Here is a 19,028-nt window from a genome sequence, read left to right on the forward strand (position 1 = left end):
GCCGCTCCTGCTAGATGTACTTCTCAACACTCAGCACTTACAGGAACAAACTGTATTTCCCAGGCCAGGAGGCCAGGCTGAGGTACTCTCTATAAATCTTGTAAAGAAACAATAGTTAAAATAAGGAGCTGGGCGTTCAGGACTTTTCTGGGAGAGTTGGAGTTTTTGTATTTAAGGGAACTGGCTGAAGAGCTGGGGCTCAGTTTTGAAGGGAAAGTTTCTAGACCAAGAGCCCAGAGATCCAAAAGATCTCCTGGAGGGTCAGGGACAGAGGCGTGGGGATGAAGGAGATATAAGAAGGGGGATTAATGTCAGATTTGGTTTTTGATTCTTATTCTGATTTTTGTTCTTTTATTAAGAGACTCCCTAACACTAGCCTTATACTGGCTTGTGTTTTCTTTTCATTTTGATCCCCTACTAAATACCAAGAAGGCAGCTGCTAGAAGGGAGAGCTCTCTAAGAAATGTTCTAAATATAGAAAATTTTCTAGTTTGAATGAATTGCAATCTGCTCCTGGTGAGTAGGATCACCATTAGTATATTTGTTTTAATAGTGACTCAATCCAAGAAGCCTATTTTTTTTTTTAACGTTTATTTATTTTTGAGACAGAGAGAGACAGAGCATGAACAGGGGAGGGTCAGAGAGAGGGAGACAGAATCTGAAACAGGCTCCAGGCTTTGAGCTGTCAGCACAGAGCCTGATGTGGGGCTCGAACTCACGGACTGCGAGATCATGACCTGAGCCGAAGTCGGCCGCTTAACCAACTGAGCCACCCAGGAGCCCCCCAAGAAGCCTCTTTACGAAAGGACTCAGTGACAACTTTCCAGGCTTAGAATAAGTCTCTACCATGGACACAAGAGATGTTTCTGGAAAGGGTATGGACAATGAGGCCTCCATGATCCAAAGTTTACTCCTGAAAGGAGTCTAAGTAAACAAAGACCTTTAAGCAACATCCCAAGAACAGGTGTGCCAGGATACCCCTGAAGAGCTCCAGGTCTTGAAGACCTGGCTGATGTTCTATCACCTGGCCTTCATCCCCAGTGAGACTTGCTGCTGTATTGTATTTGTTGCCTGTCACCAGATGGCCCAGGGACCTGGGGAAGGGCTGAGACCCCACCTTGTGATGGAAAGAGGCAAGGCCACTGAGCAGAAGGGTGTGTAGGATGAAGACAAGGCTGGGTCTGTTGGAACATGCAGTCTGCCATTAGTTGGTCTCTGAACATCCTCTAGAAAGGACTCCTTGTAAAAGTCATCTTGCTTCACCATGACAGGCTCTCTCAGTGTACTCTCCACACCATCCTGGGAGTTCAGCCCAAGACTCTGAGAACTTGTTCAGGTGTTGATGGGAGGGAAAGTGGGAAGACCTGGCTGATGTGTGAATGATTCAGCAGGTATTAGAAGCTTCTGTAATTTACAAAGCCATTTATATTTACTTAAAAATTTAGGGGCGGGCCGCCTGGGTGGCTCAGTCGGTTGAGCGTCCGACTTCAGCTCAGGTCATGATCTCACGGTCCGTGAGTTCGAGCCCCGCTTCGGGCTCTGGGCTGATGGCTCGGAGCCTGGAGCCTGCTTCCGATTCTGTGTCTCCCTCTCTCTCTGCCCCTCCCCCGTTCATGCTCTGTCTCTCTCTGTCTCAAAAATAAATAAATGTAAAAAAAAAAAATTAAAAAAAAATTTAGGGGCGCCTGGGTGGCTCAGTCGGTTAAGCGGCCGACTTCGGCTCAGGTCATGATCTCCCGGTACGTGAGTTTGAGCCCCGCATAGGGCTCTGTGCTGACAGCTCAGAGCCTGGAGCCTGTTTCAGATTCTGTGTCTCCCTCTCTCTGACCTTCCCCCATTCATGCTCTGTCTCTCTCTGTCTCAAAAATAAATAAATGTTTTTAAAAAAAAAATTTTAAATGCCCAAACTGCATTTCTCATAAAATTATTTTTAGGAGCACCTGGAGGGCCTAGTCAGTTGAGTGACTGTACCCTGATTTCTGCTCGGATCATGACCTCAATGTTGTGAGGTAGATCCCCATGTCAGGCTCTGTGCTGAGAGCCTGAAGCCTTCTTGGGATTCTTTCCTTCCCTCTCTCTCTGCCCTTCCCCTGCTTGTGTTTTCCCTCTCTCAAAATAAAGAAAGAAATAAACTTTAAAAAACCTTTGTTTTAAAAGAATCCCATAGGCATGTAATAAATAAAGCAGAAAGCAAATTTTGATTCCTCCCTAGGTCTTGTAGGTACCATAAAGTTATTACCAGTGTTTCCCATATTTCATAGACCTTCATAATTTCTATCAAAATAAATTGCAAAGGAACCAAATGATTCAGGAATTATAAAGTTAAATTTGGTTAAATGGATATGCAATTAAACACTGGGTTCTTTTTAGAAGGAAAGGGGTCAGAAGAGAGGAAACTTCCATTCTAAGCAGCACACGTATTTCAACCATCACCAAAACTTAGTTACAAATCATACGATATTCAAGTCCTTCCTTTTTGTTACAACATTTTATGGTGGAGGAAAACACTAATGGTAATTAGTGCATGTTTGTGGGTTTCTCTAAAGAAATTAAAATCCCATGCTGTCAGCTCATGGAGCTTGACAAGGGGCTCAATACCCTGAACCATGAGATCATGATCTGGATCGAAATCATGAGCTGCTCACTCAACCAACTGAGCCATCCAGGTGCCCCTGCAGTTGTTTTATTTTTTAAAAAGTAAACCTTCATACTTTTTTTTAAAAATGAAAATTCTAAAGTTACTAGACAAGTCACTGATACAAAGGTGTTTACAGCAGTAATGAGTGAGTGGTAACATTCCCAGTGTAAAATGTCACACAATCAAATCACAACTTGAGAATTCAATCATTCAAGTGCTTCATCCCATACAGTAGGGTGTGGTCACCTTGAAAATAAAACCCATTTTCTCGATAATTTATTTATTTTTTTTTTCAGTTTTTTTTTATTTTTATTTACTTATTTATTTATTTATATTTTTTAATATATGAAATTTACTGTCAAATTGGTTTCCATACAACACCCAGTGCTCATCCCAAAAGGTGCCCTCCTCAATACCCATCACCCACCCTGCCCTCCCTCCCACCCCCCATCAACACTCAGTTTGTTCTCAGTTTTTAACAGTCTCTTATGCTTTGGCTCTCTCCCACTCTAACCTCTTTCTTTTTTTTTTTTTTCCTTCCCCTCCCCCATGGGTTTCTGTTACGTTTCTCAGGATCCACATAAGAGTGAAACCATATGGTATCTGTCTTTCTCTGAATGGCTTATTTCACTTAGCATCACACTCTTCAGTTCCATCCACGTTGCTACAAAAGGCCATATTTCATTTTTTCTCATTGCCACGTAGTATTCCATTGTGTATATAAACCACAATTTCCTTATCCATTCATCAGTTGATGGACATTTAGGCTCTTTCCATGATTTGGCTATTGTTGAGAGTGCTGCTATAAACATTGGGGTACAAGTGCCCCTATGCATCAGTACTCTTGTATCCCTTGGATAAATTCCTAGCAGTGCTATTGCTGGGTCATAGGGTAGGTCTATTTTTAATTTTCTGAGGAACCTCCACACTGCTTTCCAGAGTGGCTGCACCAATTTGCATTCCCACCAACAGTGCAAGAGGGTTCCCATTTCTCCACATCCTCTCCAGCATCTATAGTCTCCTGATTTCTTCATTTTGGCCACTCTGATTGGCGTGAGGTGATATCTGAGTGTGGTTTTGATTTGTATTTCCCTGATAAGGAGCGACGTTGAACATCTTTTCATGTGCCTGTTGGCCATCCGGATGTCTTCTTTAGAGAAGTGTCTATTCATGTTTTCTGCCCATTTCTTCACTGGGTTATTTGTTTTTTGGGTGTGGAGTTTGATGAGCTCTTTATAGATTTTGGATACTAGCCCTTTGTCTGATATGTCATTTGCAAATATCTTTTCCCATTCCGTTGGTTGCCTTTTAGTTTTGTTGGTTGTTTCCTTTGCTGTGCAGAAGCTTTTTATCTTCATAAGGTCCCAGTAATTCACTTTTGCTTTTAATTCCCTTGCCTTTGGGGATGTATCGAGTAAGAGATTGCTACGGCTGAGGTCAGAGAGGTATTTTCCTGCTTTCTCCTCTAGGGTTTTGATGGTTTCCTGTCTCACATTCAGGTCCTTTATCCATTTTGAGTTTATTTTTGTGAATGGTGTGAGAAAGTGGTCTAGTTTCAACCTTCTGCATGTTGCTGTCCAGTTCTCCCAGCACCATTTGTTAAAGAGACTGTCTTTTTTCCATTGGATGTTCTTTCCTGCTTTGTCAAAGATGAGTTGGCCATACGTTTGTGGGTCTAGTTCTGGGGTTTCTATTCTATTCCATTGGTCTATGTGTCTGTTTTTATGCCAATACCATGCTGTCTTGATGATGACAGCTTTGTAGTAGAGGCTAAAGTCTGGGATTGTGATGCCTCCTGCTTTGGTCTTCTTCTTCAAAATTACTTTGGCTATTCGGGGCCTTTTGTGGTTCCATATGAATTTTAGGATTGCTTGTTCTAGTTTCGAGAAGAATGCTGGTGCAATTTTGATTGGGATTGCATTGAATGTGTAGATAGCTTTGGGTAGTATTGACATTTTGACAATATTTATTGCCAATCAAGGTCTTCTTTACACCATCATCTCACACGGCAGGAAAGCTGGCCATGGTGGTGACTCCACAGTGGTTGTCCTGGTCTTTGGCTATGAGTATGTAGCCGTGTTTGCCCCAATTTGCACCCCAGCTGAAAGAAGATGGGGTTTTTCATTTATTACAGAGGAATAAATACATTTCTCTTTATGGACAATGACACCTGACACTCAGCAGTGCCCCAGAGGCCAGGACAGATTCAGGAAGAATCAAGAGAGGCCATCCTCGCTCATGGCTGAGTTCTAACCCAGCAGAGAAATCTATCCCCAAAACTTTCACAAAACCACAAAATGAGAGACAGGAAAAGGAATTTCTTGGGGTCAGAAGTGTTTCAGATGCAGTGATATTCAAACTATAGCAGGACCCTTGCAAGCTTGAAAGAGTAGCTTAATGTCATCAAATGAATATGTCTCTGTTCCCACTAAGTGGGGCAAACACTTCTGGGGTCTCAGAAGTGGGCTCAAGGGTTTGACGATCTGTATCCAAACACCAATGCCAAAAGGATTTCCTTTTCAATTCCAAAGATAAATACTTTTGGCTTTTTATACCTGTTCTTGACAATCCAATATTTTTGTTCTCCGATTCTTCTCCTTCAAAGCCATAGCCAACCACCAGAACACCGTGATTCAGGCATTTATTGCTGCACTTTGGATCATAATAAATGCCTGGAAAAGTAAATTCAGTTCCAAGGTGGGACATCAAAGCGACATGATAACATCTAACAATAACCGAGTCACCGCAGTAAAGGAGGCATCTCAAAATTCAGGTGGGATATAAATCCAATAAGACTTAGAAATCAGTTCTTTTTGCTTAGCAAGGCTAGGGATTTAGGCCCTCATGCAATACCAGCAGAAATACACATCATCACAATCTCTTTTGTGAAGAACAGTCAAGAGGGATAGAAGAACACTCGCTGAAACTTTGTCATTCTATTCTACCATGTCAGCATTGGGAAGCAGCAGAAAAACACAAAACCACTTGAGCCAAGGGCTTCTTTCCAGCGTCCATTTCATTAGTAAAACTCGTTAGAAATCTTCCAGGCTTAACATTTGGGAAAAACTAAAGTAAGTTAAGCTATACCAATCAAATTATGTAGCCATTTAAATATATTTATGAAGTGCTTGAAAGAGAGGAAGTTGGGTCAAGTCATGTCAATATGTTGAACAACAGGCACAAAATCACATGTGCTGAAGGAACAACTACATGAAATCCATACCTTATAGATCAATCTTGCCTTATATAATGGTGGTTCCCCATTTGTCCTGCCTACTTTTCTACGTAGACACATGCTGACCTTTTTTATAGAACTGGAAGGAATTCAGGCTTGCATCTACAGCAGCAGAGACAGGCCCCACAGTTGCCACTGTGGTCATTAGGCCATCCTCCTTGTTTATGACACTCCAGAAGGCAGTCACTTTGGCAACAGAACTCTCAGGCTTGTATTTGCAGGATTCGTTCTTTCAAAGGTAAAGGGGCAGAAACTTGATCACTACCATCCACCTCCAGGGGAACAGGAGTGCAAGACTGTTTGCAACTGAATGATTTCCAAGTCAAGTTTGTTATAAAGCATCTCAGGACATAAAATGGGTTTGACCAATTTGACAATAAACTTCAAATATTGAAAAACTAAAAAATAAATAAAATGGGTTTGATTGTTTTGAAGTTGAAAAATTAGCAGTGTCTATCCAATGAGACACTCTTTGGGTCTACTCGTTCATAAAGTTTTCACTCTGGAGACCTGTACTGTATATAAGATGCTGTTCGTGTCACCGTGTAACATAGTTGTAGGAACAGCTATATGGTAATGAGGTAATCAGAGAGCTGTGCTAGTAGGGTAATACATTTTAATGTCAGTTCTGACCATTTGCAGGTATAGAGTCTATAATCACATACAAGAATTCTAAATACAGGATCTGTTTCTACCGAATATGCTCAACTTTGATAAAAGATAAGGAACTCCACTTACCTGTGCATGATATGGATAGGATTCCTCTGAGTCCAGTCCCCCATTGTCCTTAACATACTGGAAGGCTTTAACCATTAGGCCACCACGGCAGTTGCCATTGCCTTGAGACCAAGAGCAGTCTACCAGGTTGTGCTCACTCAGTGAAATAAGTTTTCCAGTTTTCCGGAACATCTGTCCTTCAAGGGCACCAGTTGCACTAAAAGCCCAACAAGAATGACAGTCACCCTGAAAACAAAATGCAAATGCGCTTAGCCTACAAAATTAATTGCAAGACTTTAACAACAGCCCATAGGTCTGAAAACTCTTCTAAAACATAACAAACTGCATATTGTGCTTCAATTTCCATAGCAAACTGCATATTGTGCTTCAATTTCCATAGCAAACTGCATATTGTGCTTCAATTTCCATAGCAATGACACTGATTTCTTTTGGCTTTACTCTTGAGAGGGAACTGCTGAGTATTGTCCCACCTGATCTTTCACAGGAGTTACATAGCCTTTCTCTCTCCAGTCTACAGATGAAGGGATCTCAGCAAAGAGAGGTGCTTGGAACGCTTTCCCTTTTTGTGTTTCTGGATTTTAAGGTCATTCAACACCTGCTTGAATTATTCACTGGTCTTCAAGGAAAAGGAAACAGAGTGTTGGCAAGCATGAGATGATTTGGAAAAGCACTTAGAGGGGTTGGAAGATGGCGACATAGGAGGACGCTGGGCTCACCGCGCATCCTGCTGATCACTTAGATTCCACCTACACCTGCCTAAATAACCCAGAAAACCGCCAGAGGATTAGCAGAACGGAGTCTCCGGAGCCAAGCGCAGATGAGAGGCCCACGGAAGAGGGTAGGAAGGGCGGCGAGGCGGTGCAAGCTCCACGGACTGGCGGGAGGGAGCCAGGGCGGAGGGGCGGCTCGCCAGCCAAGCAGAGCCCCCGAGTCTGGCTGGCAAAAGCGGAGGGGCCGGACAGAGTGTGTTCTGACAGCAAGCGCGACTTAGCGTCTGGGAGGTCATAAGTTAACAGCTCTGCTCAGAAAGCGGGAAGGCTGGAGGACAAAGGGAGGGAGAGCTGCTGAGCCCCCGGAGGACAGAGCTCAGTTTGGTGGGGAACAAAGGCGCTTGCCAGCGCCATCTCCCTCGCCCATCCCCCAGTCAAAATCCCAAAGGGAACCAGTTCCTGCCAGGGAACTTGCTCGCTCCACACAAACACCCAACTCTGTGCTTCTGCAGAGCCAAACCTCCAGCAGCGGATCTGACTCCCTCCCACTGCCACAGGGCCCCTCCTGAAGTGGATCACCTAAGGAGAAGCAAGCTAAGCCTGCCCCTCCTGCCCCCGTGCACCTTGCCTACCCACCCCAGCTAATACGCCTGATCCCCAGCACCACAAGCCTGGCAGTGTGCAAGTAGCCCAGACGGGCCACGCCACCCCACAGTGAATCCCGCCCCTAGGAGAGGGGAAGAGAAGGCACACACCAGTCTGACTGTGGCCCCAGCGGTGGGCTGGGGGCAGACATCACGTCAGACTGCGGCCCCGCCCACCAACTCCAGTTATACACCACAGCACAGGGGAAGTGCCCTGCAGGTCCTCACCACTCCAGGGGCTATCCAAAATGACCAAACGGAAGAATTCCCCTCAGAAGAATCTCCAGGAAATAACAACAGCTAATGAACTGATCAAAAAGGATTTAAATAATATAACAGAAAGTGAATTTAGAATAATAGTCATAAAATTAATCGCTGGGCTTGAAAACAGTATAGAGGACAGCAGAGAATCTCTTGCTACAGAGATCAAGGGACTAAGGAACAGTCACGAGGAGAGGAAAAACGCTTTAAACGAAATGCAAAACAAAATGGAAACGACGACGGTTCCAACTGAAGAGGCAGAGGAGAGAATAGGTGAACTAGAAGATAAAGTTATGGAAAAAGAGGAAGCTGAGAAAAAGAGAGATAAAAAAATCCAGGAGTATGAGGGGAAAATTAGAGAACTAAGTGATACACTAAAAAGAAATAATATACGTATAATTGGTATCCCAAGGAGGAAGAGAGAGGGAAAGGTGCTGAAGGGGTACTTGAACAAATTATAGCTGAGAACTTCCCTGAACTGGGGAAGGAAAAAGGCATTCAAATCCAAGAGATACAGAGAACTCCCTTCAGACGTAACTTGAATTGATCTTCTGCACGACATATCATAGTGAAACTGGCAAAATACAAGGATAAAGAGAAAATTCTGAAAGCAGCAAGGGATAAACGTGCCCTTACATATAAAGGGAGACCTATAAGACTCGTGATTGATCTCTCTTTTGAAACTTGGCAGGCCAGAACGGATTGGCACGAGATCTTCAGTGTGCTAAACAGAAAAAATATGCAGCCGAGAATCCTTTATCCAGCAAGTCTGTCATTTAGAATAGAAGGAGAGATAAAGGTCTTCCCAAACAAACAAAAACTGAAGGAATTTGTCACCACTAAACCAGCCCTACAAGAGATCCTAAGGGGGATCCTGTGAGACAAAGTACCAGAGACATCACTACAAGCATAAAACATACAGACATCACAATGACTGTAAACCCGTATCTTTCTATAATAACACTGAATGTAAATGGATTAAATGCGCCAACCAAAAGACATAGGGTATCAGAATGGATAAAAAAACAAGACCCCTCTATTTGCTGTCTACAAGACATTCATTTTAGATCTGAGGACACCTTCAGATTGAGAGTGAGGGGATGGAGAACTATTTATCATGCTACTGGAAGCCAAAAGAAAGCTGGAGTAGCCATACTTATATCAGACAAACTAGACTTTAAATTAAAGGCTGTAACAAGAGATGAAGAAGGGCATTATATAATAATTACAGGGTCTATCCATCAGGAAGAGCTAACAATTATAAATGTCTATGCGCCGAATACCGGAGCCCCCAAATATATAAAACAATTACTCATAAACATAAGCAACTTTATTGATAAGAATGTGGTAATTGCAGGGGACTTTAACACTCCACTTACAGAAATGGATAGATCATCTAGACACATGGTCAATAAAGAAACAAGGGCCCTGAATGATACATTGGATCAGATGGACTTGACAGATATATTTAGAACTCTGCATCCCAAAGCAACAGAATATACTTTCTTCTCAAGTGCACATGGAACATTCTCCAAGATAGACCATATACTGGGTCACAAAACAGCCCTTCATAAGTTTACAAGAATTGAAATTATACCATGCATACTTTCAGACCACAATGCTATGAAGCTTGAAATCAACCACAGGAAAAAGTCTGGAAAACCTCCAAAAGCATGGAGGTTAAAGAACACCCTACTAAAGAATGAGTGGGTCAACCAGGCAATTAGAGAAGAAATTAAAAAATATATGGAAACAAACGAAAATGAAAATACAACAATCAAGACGCTTTGGGATGCAGCGAAGGCAGTCCTGAGAGGAAAATACATTGCAATCCAGGCCTATCTCAAGAAACAAGAAAAATCCCAAATACAAAATCTAACAGCACACCTAAAGGAAATAGAAGCAGAACAGCAAAGGCAGCCTAAACCCAGAAGAAGAAGAGAAATAATAAAGATCAGAGCAGAAATAAACAATATAGAATCTAAAAAAAACGGTAGAGCAGATCAACGAAACCAAGAGTTGGTTTTTTGAAAAAATAAACAAAATTGACAAACCTCTAGCCAGGCTTCTCAAAAAGAAAAGGGAGATGACCCAAATAGATAAAATCATGAATGAAAATGGAATTATTACAACCAATCCCTCAGAGATACAAACATTTATCAGGGAATACTATGAAAAATTATATGCCAACAAATTGGACAACCTGGAAGAAATGGACAAATTCCTAAACACCCACACGCTTCCAAAACTCAATCAGGAGGAAATAGAAAGCTTGAACAGACCCATAACCAGCGAAGAAATTGAATCGGTTATCAAAAATCTCCTAACAAATAAGAGTCCTGGACCAGATGGCTTCCCAGGGGAGTTCTACCAGACGTTTAAGGCAGAGATAATACCTATCCTTCTCAAGCTATTCCAAGAAATAGAAAGGGAAGGAAAACTTCCAGACTCATTCTATGAAGCCAGTATTACTTTGATTCCTAAACCAGACAGAGACCCAGTAAAAAAAGAGAACTCCAGGCCAATATCCGTGATGAATATGGATGCAAAAATTTTCAATAAGATACTAGCAAATCGAATTCAACAGCATATAAAAAGAATGATTCACCATGATCAAGTGGGATTCATTCCTGAGATGCAGGGCTGGTTCAACATTCACAAATCAATCAATGTGATACATCACATTAATAAAAAAAAAAAAAGAGAAGAACCATATGATCCTGTCAATCGATGCAGAAAAGGCCTTTGACAAAATCCAGCACTGTTTCTTAATAAAAACCCTTGAGAAAGTCGGGATAGAAGGAACATACTTACACATCATAAAAGCCATTTATGAAAAGCCCACAGCTAACATCATCCTCAATGGGGAAAAACTGAGAGCTTTTTCCCTGAGATCAGGAACACGACAGGGATGCCCACTCTCACTCCTGTTGTTTAACATAGTGTTGGAAGTTCTAGCATCAGCAATCAGACAACAAAAGGAAATCAAAGGCATCAAAATTGGCAAAGCTAAAGTCAAGCTTTCGCTTTTTGCAGATGACATGATATTACACATGGAAAATCCGATAGACTCCACCAAAAGTCTGCTAGAACTGATACATGAATTCAGCAAAGTCGCAGGATACAAAATCAATGTACAGAAATCAGTTGCATTCTTATACACTAACAATGAAGCAACAGAAAGACAAATAAAGAAACTGATCCCATTCACAATTGCACCAAGAAGCATAAAATATCTAGGAATAAATCTAACCAAAGATGTAAAAGATCTGTATGCTGAAAACTATAGAAAGCTTATGAAGCTAATTGAAGAAGATATAAAGAAATGGAAAGACATTCCCTGCTCATGGATTGGAAGAATAAATATTGTAAAAATGTCAATACTACCCAAAGCTATCTACACATTCAATGCAATCCCAGTCAAAATTGCACCAGCATTCTTCTCGAAACTAGAACAAGCAATCCTAAAATTCATATGGAACCACAAAAGGCCCCGAATAGCCAAAGTAATTTTGAAGAAGAAGACCAAAGCAGGAGGCATCACAATCCCAGACTTTAGCCTCTACTACAAAGCTGTCATCATCAAGACAGCATGGTATTGGCACAAAAACAGACACATAGACCAATGGAATAGAATAGAAACCCCAGAACTAGACCCACAAACGTATGGCCAACTCATCTTTGACAAAGCAGGAAAGAACATCCAATGGAAAAAAGACAGTCTCTTTAACAAATGGTGCTGGGAGAACTGGACAGCAACATGCAGAAGGTTGAAACTAGACCACTTTCTTACACCATTCACAAAAATAAATTCAAAATGGATAAAGGACCTGAATGTGAGACAGGAAACCATCAAAACCCTAGTGGAGAAAGCAGGAAAATACCTCTCTGACCTCAGCCGTAGCAATCTCTTACTCGATACATCCCCAAAGGCAAGGGAATTAAAAGCAAAAATGAATTACTGGGACCTTATGAAGATAAAAAGCTTCTGCACAGCAAAGGAAACAACCAACAAAACTAAAAGGCAACCAACGGAATGGGAAAAGATATTTGCAAATGACATATCAGACAAAGGGCTAGTATCCAAAATCTATAAAGAGCTCACCAAACTCCACACCCGAAAAACAAATAACCCAGTGAAGAAATGGGCAGAAAACATGAATAGACACTTCTCTAAAGAAGACATCCGGATGGCCAACAGGCACATGAAAAGATGCTGAAGATTGCTCCTCATCAGGGAAATACAAATCAAAACCACACTCAGATATCACCTCACGCCAGTCAGAGTGGCCAAAATGAACAAATCAAGAGACTATAGATGCTGGAGAGGATGTGGAGAAACGGGAACCCTCTTGCACTGTTGGTGGGAATGCAAATTGGTGCAGCCGCTCTGGAAAGCAGTGTGGAGGTTCCTCAGAAAATTAAAAATAGACCTACCCTATGACCCAGCAATAGCACTGCTAGGAATTTACCCAAGGGATACAAGAGTACTGATGCATAGGGGCACTTGTACCCCAATGTTTATAGCAGCACTCTCAACAATAGCCAAATTATGGAAAGAGCCTAAATGTCCATCAACTGATGAATGGATAAAGAAATTGTGGTTTATATACACAATGGAATACTACGTGGCAATGAGAAAGAATGAAATATGGGCTTTTGTAGCAACGTGGATGGAACTGAAGAGTGTGATGCTAAGTGAAATAAGCCATACAGAGAAAGACAGATACCATATGGTTTCACTCTTATGTGGATCCTGAGAAACTTAACAGAAACCCATGGGGGAGGGGAAGGAAAAAAAAAAAAAGAGGTTAGAGTGGGAGAGAGCCAAAGCATAAGAGACTGTTAAAAACTGAGAACAAACTGAGGGTTGATGGGGGGTGGGAGGGAGGGGAGGGTGGGTGATGGGTATTGAGGAGGGCACCTTTTGGGATGAGCACTGGGTGTTGTATGGAAACCAATTTGACAATAAATTTCATATATTAAAAAAAATAAAAAATAAAAATAAATTAAAATAAATAAAAATAAATAAAAAAACCTGAGAACAAACTGAGGGTTGATGGGGGGTGGGAGGGAGGGGAGGGTGGGTGATGGGTATTGAGGAGGGCACCTTTTGGGATGAGCACTGGGTGTTGTATGGAAACCAATTTGACAATAAATTTCGTATATTGAAAAATAAAAGAAAAAGAAAAAAAAAAGCACTTAGAGGAAGCCTGAAATGTTCAGCAATCTGTGCCACACTCACCATGTCGCCAAAACCATTCATTGCCATCATGAAACTGTGTTTCCCTTGGCTGTGTTCCTGATTGTGCTGTCCAATCATTTGCATATTCCTCTCCCACACTGCTCTCCTCTGTCCTTCTTCATCCTGGAGACAAACATATAACTTATCATCTTTATTTCTATTTAAAACCACCAGATGTGCACCTAGTGGATGTGCTCAAAGAGAGGAGGAGAAACCACAGCCAGGAATGCCTGATGCTTCTGGGAGTTATTCTCCGGCAACCACATGTATGCCCACACTGTGGGCAGTCACAGTACCCTGTTTACTGCCTTGGTAAGAGCAGCCTCAAGAAGCCACTCCTTGCTATGAACTCACACCAGCATGGAATGTTCTCTTCAGGGGTCCCTCTGGACAGCTTAAATGTTACCAAACATGCTATATAGTTTCCCGTGTGTTGCCTTCCACTGGGACCATTGTCCATCTAAGCTCTGTTTGACTTGTGGAGCAGCTGACACTATTCCCAGGCAAAGTGCAGCCAGGAAGAAGGAAGGGTGCATGTTTCAAAACCTAGGAAAGGAAAACACGTGAGTTTCTGATTAGACCAAACCGTCTAAAAAGCCATTGTTCCTTCTGAGATGTTAGAGTCACTAAGAGCAGAAAGAATGAATTTATCCTCCTGAGTGTTTACATGGGCTGTGGAGGAAGGCTGAGGTTGTGGGACGTGCAGTGCTCCCACTCCCTGCCCTGTGACCTGCCTACTGGTTCCAAAGCATGTAAATGGCAGTGCAGGGAGTGAGGAGCCCTGAGTCCTGGTGTGGTGGGGGGGGGGGGGGGCAAGCTGCCATGTCTGGAGGGGTCAGGTCCTGGAAGAGTGCCTCCTGGAGCCCCAAACCCCCGACCCCCAAGGCAGCTGTCCCCAGTGTTTTCAGAGGTGGCCCACCCTTCATGCCAGTTCTGGGGATCTCACCTGTGGCAGGTGTAGTTGTGCAGCTCAGTCACAGCTTCAGGTCAGGGGATGTCCAGGAGGCCTGGCGATGGGTAGGAGGCTGTCCACTTAAGGTCTGGGATTGGCCCTAGCAACCCTGCCCCCACCACCTGCGTGCCCTGCAGTTGGCTGATCCATCCTGTGGGCGGGGCCTCTGTGCCCTGGAGCTCTGGGCTGCTGGGGCATGTGATGCCTGGGTCCCTAATTATCCCAGGGGAATTTGTGCCTGCTTCAGTGGCTCCAGGGGAGGTGAGCTGGAAGACCAGGGACAGCCCTGTGGAGGGATCCGGTGCCTCCCTGAGGGCCCACGTCAACTAATTACCATGAATTTATACGTTAGTGGATGGTTCATGAAAAGAATTCACCCGGAAAACCCCAACTGGCTTTTCAGCATCACCCTGCCTGTCCTTTAGTCCTAGTGTTTTTGGTGAAAATCTCCTGGAGGGATGAGAACAGGATAATCTAGTCTAGTGGTTCCTGTTTATTCTGAACAAACGTCGCTCAGGTGGAGGATGCAGAACCCACAGTGGGAGGTGTTATCACTGTGTCAGGATGGGATGCCCCTGGGTTATGGAAGAATCTGGAGAGGTCAAGCAGTCCCCCAAACAGGGTATGCGCTGGGCAAGGCTCAAGTCCTTTCAGGGAAAGGGGCAGAAGGGAGGGGTGTCCCAAGAAGGCGTGGCATTTTGTAATGCTCCTGTCCTGCCTCCCCCAGGTAGAGATTCTTCTTCCCTCTCAAGCCTTTCTCAAAACCAACATAAAAGAGTTATTTCCAGAAAATTTTGGTTTAATAAAAGGAGTAAAGGCAGCATGTAGAAATAGCATTTTCCTCCCCACTCTCTGCGTTATGGAATATTGTGTTCCTCAGTGTCCAACATGCTTTTCTTCAGCTTTAATTTAAAAAGTTTCAGAAAGACATTTATTTCAAGCAATAAAGTATTTATCAGTATTTATGAATTTTCCCTCTGACAACTGGTTTTGATTCCATATGGCTAGACAGTGAGCTAGCGGTTCAGGACCTCCTTCCCCAGACCTACATTCTTGAGACACCCCAGTGATCTTACTCATGTGTTGTCTCCAGCACCTCTCTGCTCCAGGACAGCAGTTTGCAAAGGGATTCCATACAGGGACTCAGAGTCAGGGCTGGGTGAGTATGGCCATTCTACAGCTCTCCAGGTGTGGGGCCCGCAGGCTCTGTAACACCCTCAGCCTCAGTTTCCTCAGTGAACACATGGGGCAATAGATTTTCCTCAGAGGATTCTTGTGAAGACTAAAGGAAATAATACATGTCAGGCATGAGCATAGAGTAGAGCTAATTTAATACTACTTCCTTGTGAGGTCACAGAAAATCCTTCCAAAGGTCCTGCTTCATTCAGAAAATATTTATCTGAGAATTTGAGGACCTAGGCAATCCCTACTGATTTCTTTACTTCCTGTGAGCCAGGTCACCAGATTAGCAAAATGAACCATAATGTATAGTGGTTAAGTAAGCCTATAGGGTCCTAAGTATGACTACTATATCTGTGTTTGTTGATGTGATGGAAATAAGCAGCGACAGTAAGCCTCCCTTGGAAAAGCAACTGGGAAAGGAAAGCCTGACCTCCAGCCTCTCCAGGTCACTAGTGCCTGCAACCTGGGTTCACCTGAAGCCACAGGGCAGCTCTCAGCGGACAGAGTGGTCTGAACTCAGGGTGAGCTCCTGGGAAGCCTGTCCTCCTATTGGGGCCTTACTCTCTTCTTCTGTAAATTATTCTAAAAATGCTCAGCTGACACAGGATTTAAATAGCATTTTTTAATCTTTAAAACAGCAAGGGAACAATTAGTTACTGATTTCACATTTATTTGTAAAACAATAAAAATTTCCTCCAGATTCTTAGTCTGTATTTCTAAAGTAAAGTGTTAGAAGATCCCCCAGAGAAGCTAAGACGTGTGCACCTGCTGGGAAGGAGCAGAAGAGGGGGAGATGTGGGAACTGACTTTGCCTCAGGGCAAAAGCTGGTTTTACTTCTGTATTTGACTTTTCTGTTTGTAAAGCCTGTTTCTCTGTGTGAGGGACCTCATTTCTACTAAGCTATATGCCCCAGTCATTTCATAAAAAATAAAAACTCTACTATGGTGCTTGCTTTCAAGGATTTACACTATGTTTATGCTTTGGGGAAAATGTCTTAAAAAATTATTACTTCAGTAAAACATTTATTGTGGGTAGTTATCTGGTTCTGTACTCCAAATTATAGAGACTATGAGTCCTTTAAAATTTCACACTTTTAAATTTAATATCATATTCATTATAGTTTCCAAATATTTCACATCCTCTGGGTAGCACCAGAATAATCCATTAACAGAAGAAATACATTGTTTCTAGATATTTAACAGGAAGTAGAAGAGATGGCCACAGTGAGCACTTGTGATGTCACTCTAACAGTCCAAGTCCTCCCAACCTCTATGTGATACAGGCAGGAAATGTTTAATTTAGCATGGTGTAAAGTCATAGCAAGTGGTTTCTGATTAATTGTCCATGACTGTCAGGCTACTTAATCCTTCACAGTGTTATCCCTGGGCTCATTGTTCTCTTATCTCATTCTGAAGGAGCACCATCACTCTCATCATTATCTTTGTTTTCTGCCATTCTTTATTGCTGGCCCTAAATGGCATGTCCAGGCTCGTCTCTCATCCCTGCCACAATGCCACAAACAGTGCAGTCCATCAGCGCGCTACTCTGAAGACCTGATGTTGCTGCGAGGAGCTCTCCTGTGCCTCAGTGCCTTGGTCAAGCCATGCCTTCCTCCTGGAATGCTCTTTCTTTCCATTCCACCTCTTTGAATGTCTGGTGGAATCCTGCTCTTCTCCCCAGTCCCCTATGAAAAGTCAGCAAATGGATTTTTTCTTTGTGTTTCCATAGCTTCTGGACAAGTCATCAGGGTACCTGTTACAGTGTTTGTAAGTTTTTGGTAATCCTGGCTAGGCTGAGCTCCTCAAAGTCATGTTCATGTCTACTACACCACTGAACCTATTATGTCAATGACTGGGTCAGTAGGTGCTTGATTAATAAGAAAGGTTGCATGTTGCACTAAAAATATGGGCAGCAGAGCCAAATGATGACTTCCAATTCCTTTAGATTTTGACACAAATCAAAAAATTTGCAAATCAAAAAATTTGCAATGTATATCCATACATAAAATTGCTCTCATTTTGGTCACATTAAAAATGAGTAAATGGAGCAGAAATATTCCCAATTCTGTTTATATATTTTTCTGTTTCTTTTTCCAAATAATAATCTGTGATAATCCATCCAAGGCAGGTGAATTTTCCTTCCACACTATATATGAAGAAAGAATTTCATGAATAAATTAATGTTCAAGCAAATGCAGAAAATGTTTTAAATTATTTAGTAGAAAAAAATGCTTACAACATGGTTAGTATCATTATTATATGTATTCAAATGAGCAGAAAATTACAAGTATATCAGCTACTTATTAAGATCATTATTCCACTGGTTTCGCTTTATCAGTAACAAGAGCAAATTACTTGCAACTTTTGCTTCGGACATTCTACAGTCCAGGAAACCATCATCATCACCATCATCATCATCATCATCATCATCATCATCACCTTTGTGGTAGTTGTCAACAGCTTGTGATATGTTAGGCATTGTTACATGGCTTAAATATATCACTGCATTTCCTTTCACAATGACTTCTGCCTGAGAGAGTCTTTGAATCCTTGTTGCACTTCCCAATGATGAAATTTTGGAGTTGGTGAACTCTAAGTTAGTCCATATGCAAAGAATAAGAAAACTGACGTGATGTGAAACTAGGGTAATTGACAGCTCAGGTATTTTAAGATATCTTTGAAGAGCAAAAGGCAAGTAATCCAAACCAATTAGATTCTTTTTTTTTTAATAGAATTTTGGAGAAGATACTTGGTTGTTGACAGGGTTGATAGCAATGCTAAAGAAACAGATGTCAGGACTGAAACAATTAGAATCCAGGGCAAATCTGGCAACTAAGCAGCAGGAACTAGTCAGCAATGTGGTCAGGGCTCAGTTGCTATAATAAAAGAATTCACATTGTTTCTTCCATCCTTGCATCATTCTGCTTCCAGATTGAAAAACCTGGAAGACAATGTCTGTCAATATTTCATCCCGTGTCTAAGGGAGGGAAAGGCATCTTAATATAGCCCCCTCAAGACTGTATGTAATGGGGAAGAAGAAACCACAAAAGAAAGCATGCTGCTCCTACCAAGACAAGAGGAAATGGATGCTAGTGGCTAAGAAATGGCCCTCACTTAACTCATTTAGCTTCTCAACATACTGATAAGCTTTTTCTTTTCATTAAACATTTTCTTTTGAGATAATTATAGTCATATGCAATTGTAAGAAATAATACAGAGAAAACCCATGTCCTTCTTACTGGCAAGAAAACAAACACATAGATGGTTGGAACAGAATAGAATCGAAATTCCAGAAATAAACTAACACATATATAGATGATATGAATAAACATTTTTCCAAAGAAGATTCATGGATGGCCAACAAGTACATGAAAATATGCTCATCGTTGTTAATCACCAGTAAATGCAAATCACATTGAGATG

General features: G+C 42.1%; 1 pseudogene; it reads right to left on the reverse strand.

The window, feature by feature from the left end:
• Positions 1-4,639: 4,639 nt before the first annotated feature.
• Positions 4,640-14,007, reverse strand: LOC102951014 (annotated as a pseudogene).
• Between the last annotated feature and the right edge of the window lie 5,021 nt (positions 14,008-19,028).

This window comes from Panthera tigris, chromosome D4 (assembly GCF_018350195.1).
Source record: "Panthera tigris isolate Pti1 chromosome D4, P.tigris_Pti1_mat1.1, whole genome shotgun sequence".
NCBI lineage: Eukaryota > Metazoa > Chordata > Mammalia > Carnivora > Felidae > Panthera > Panthera tigris.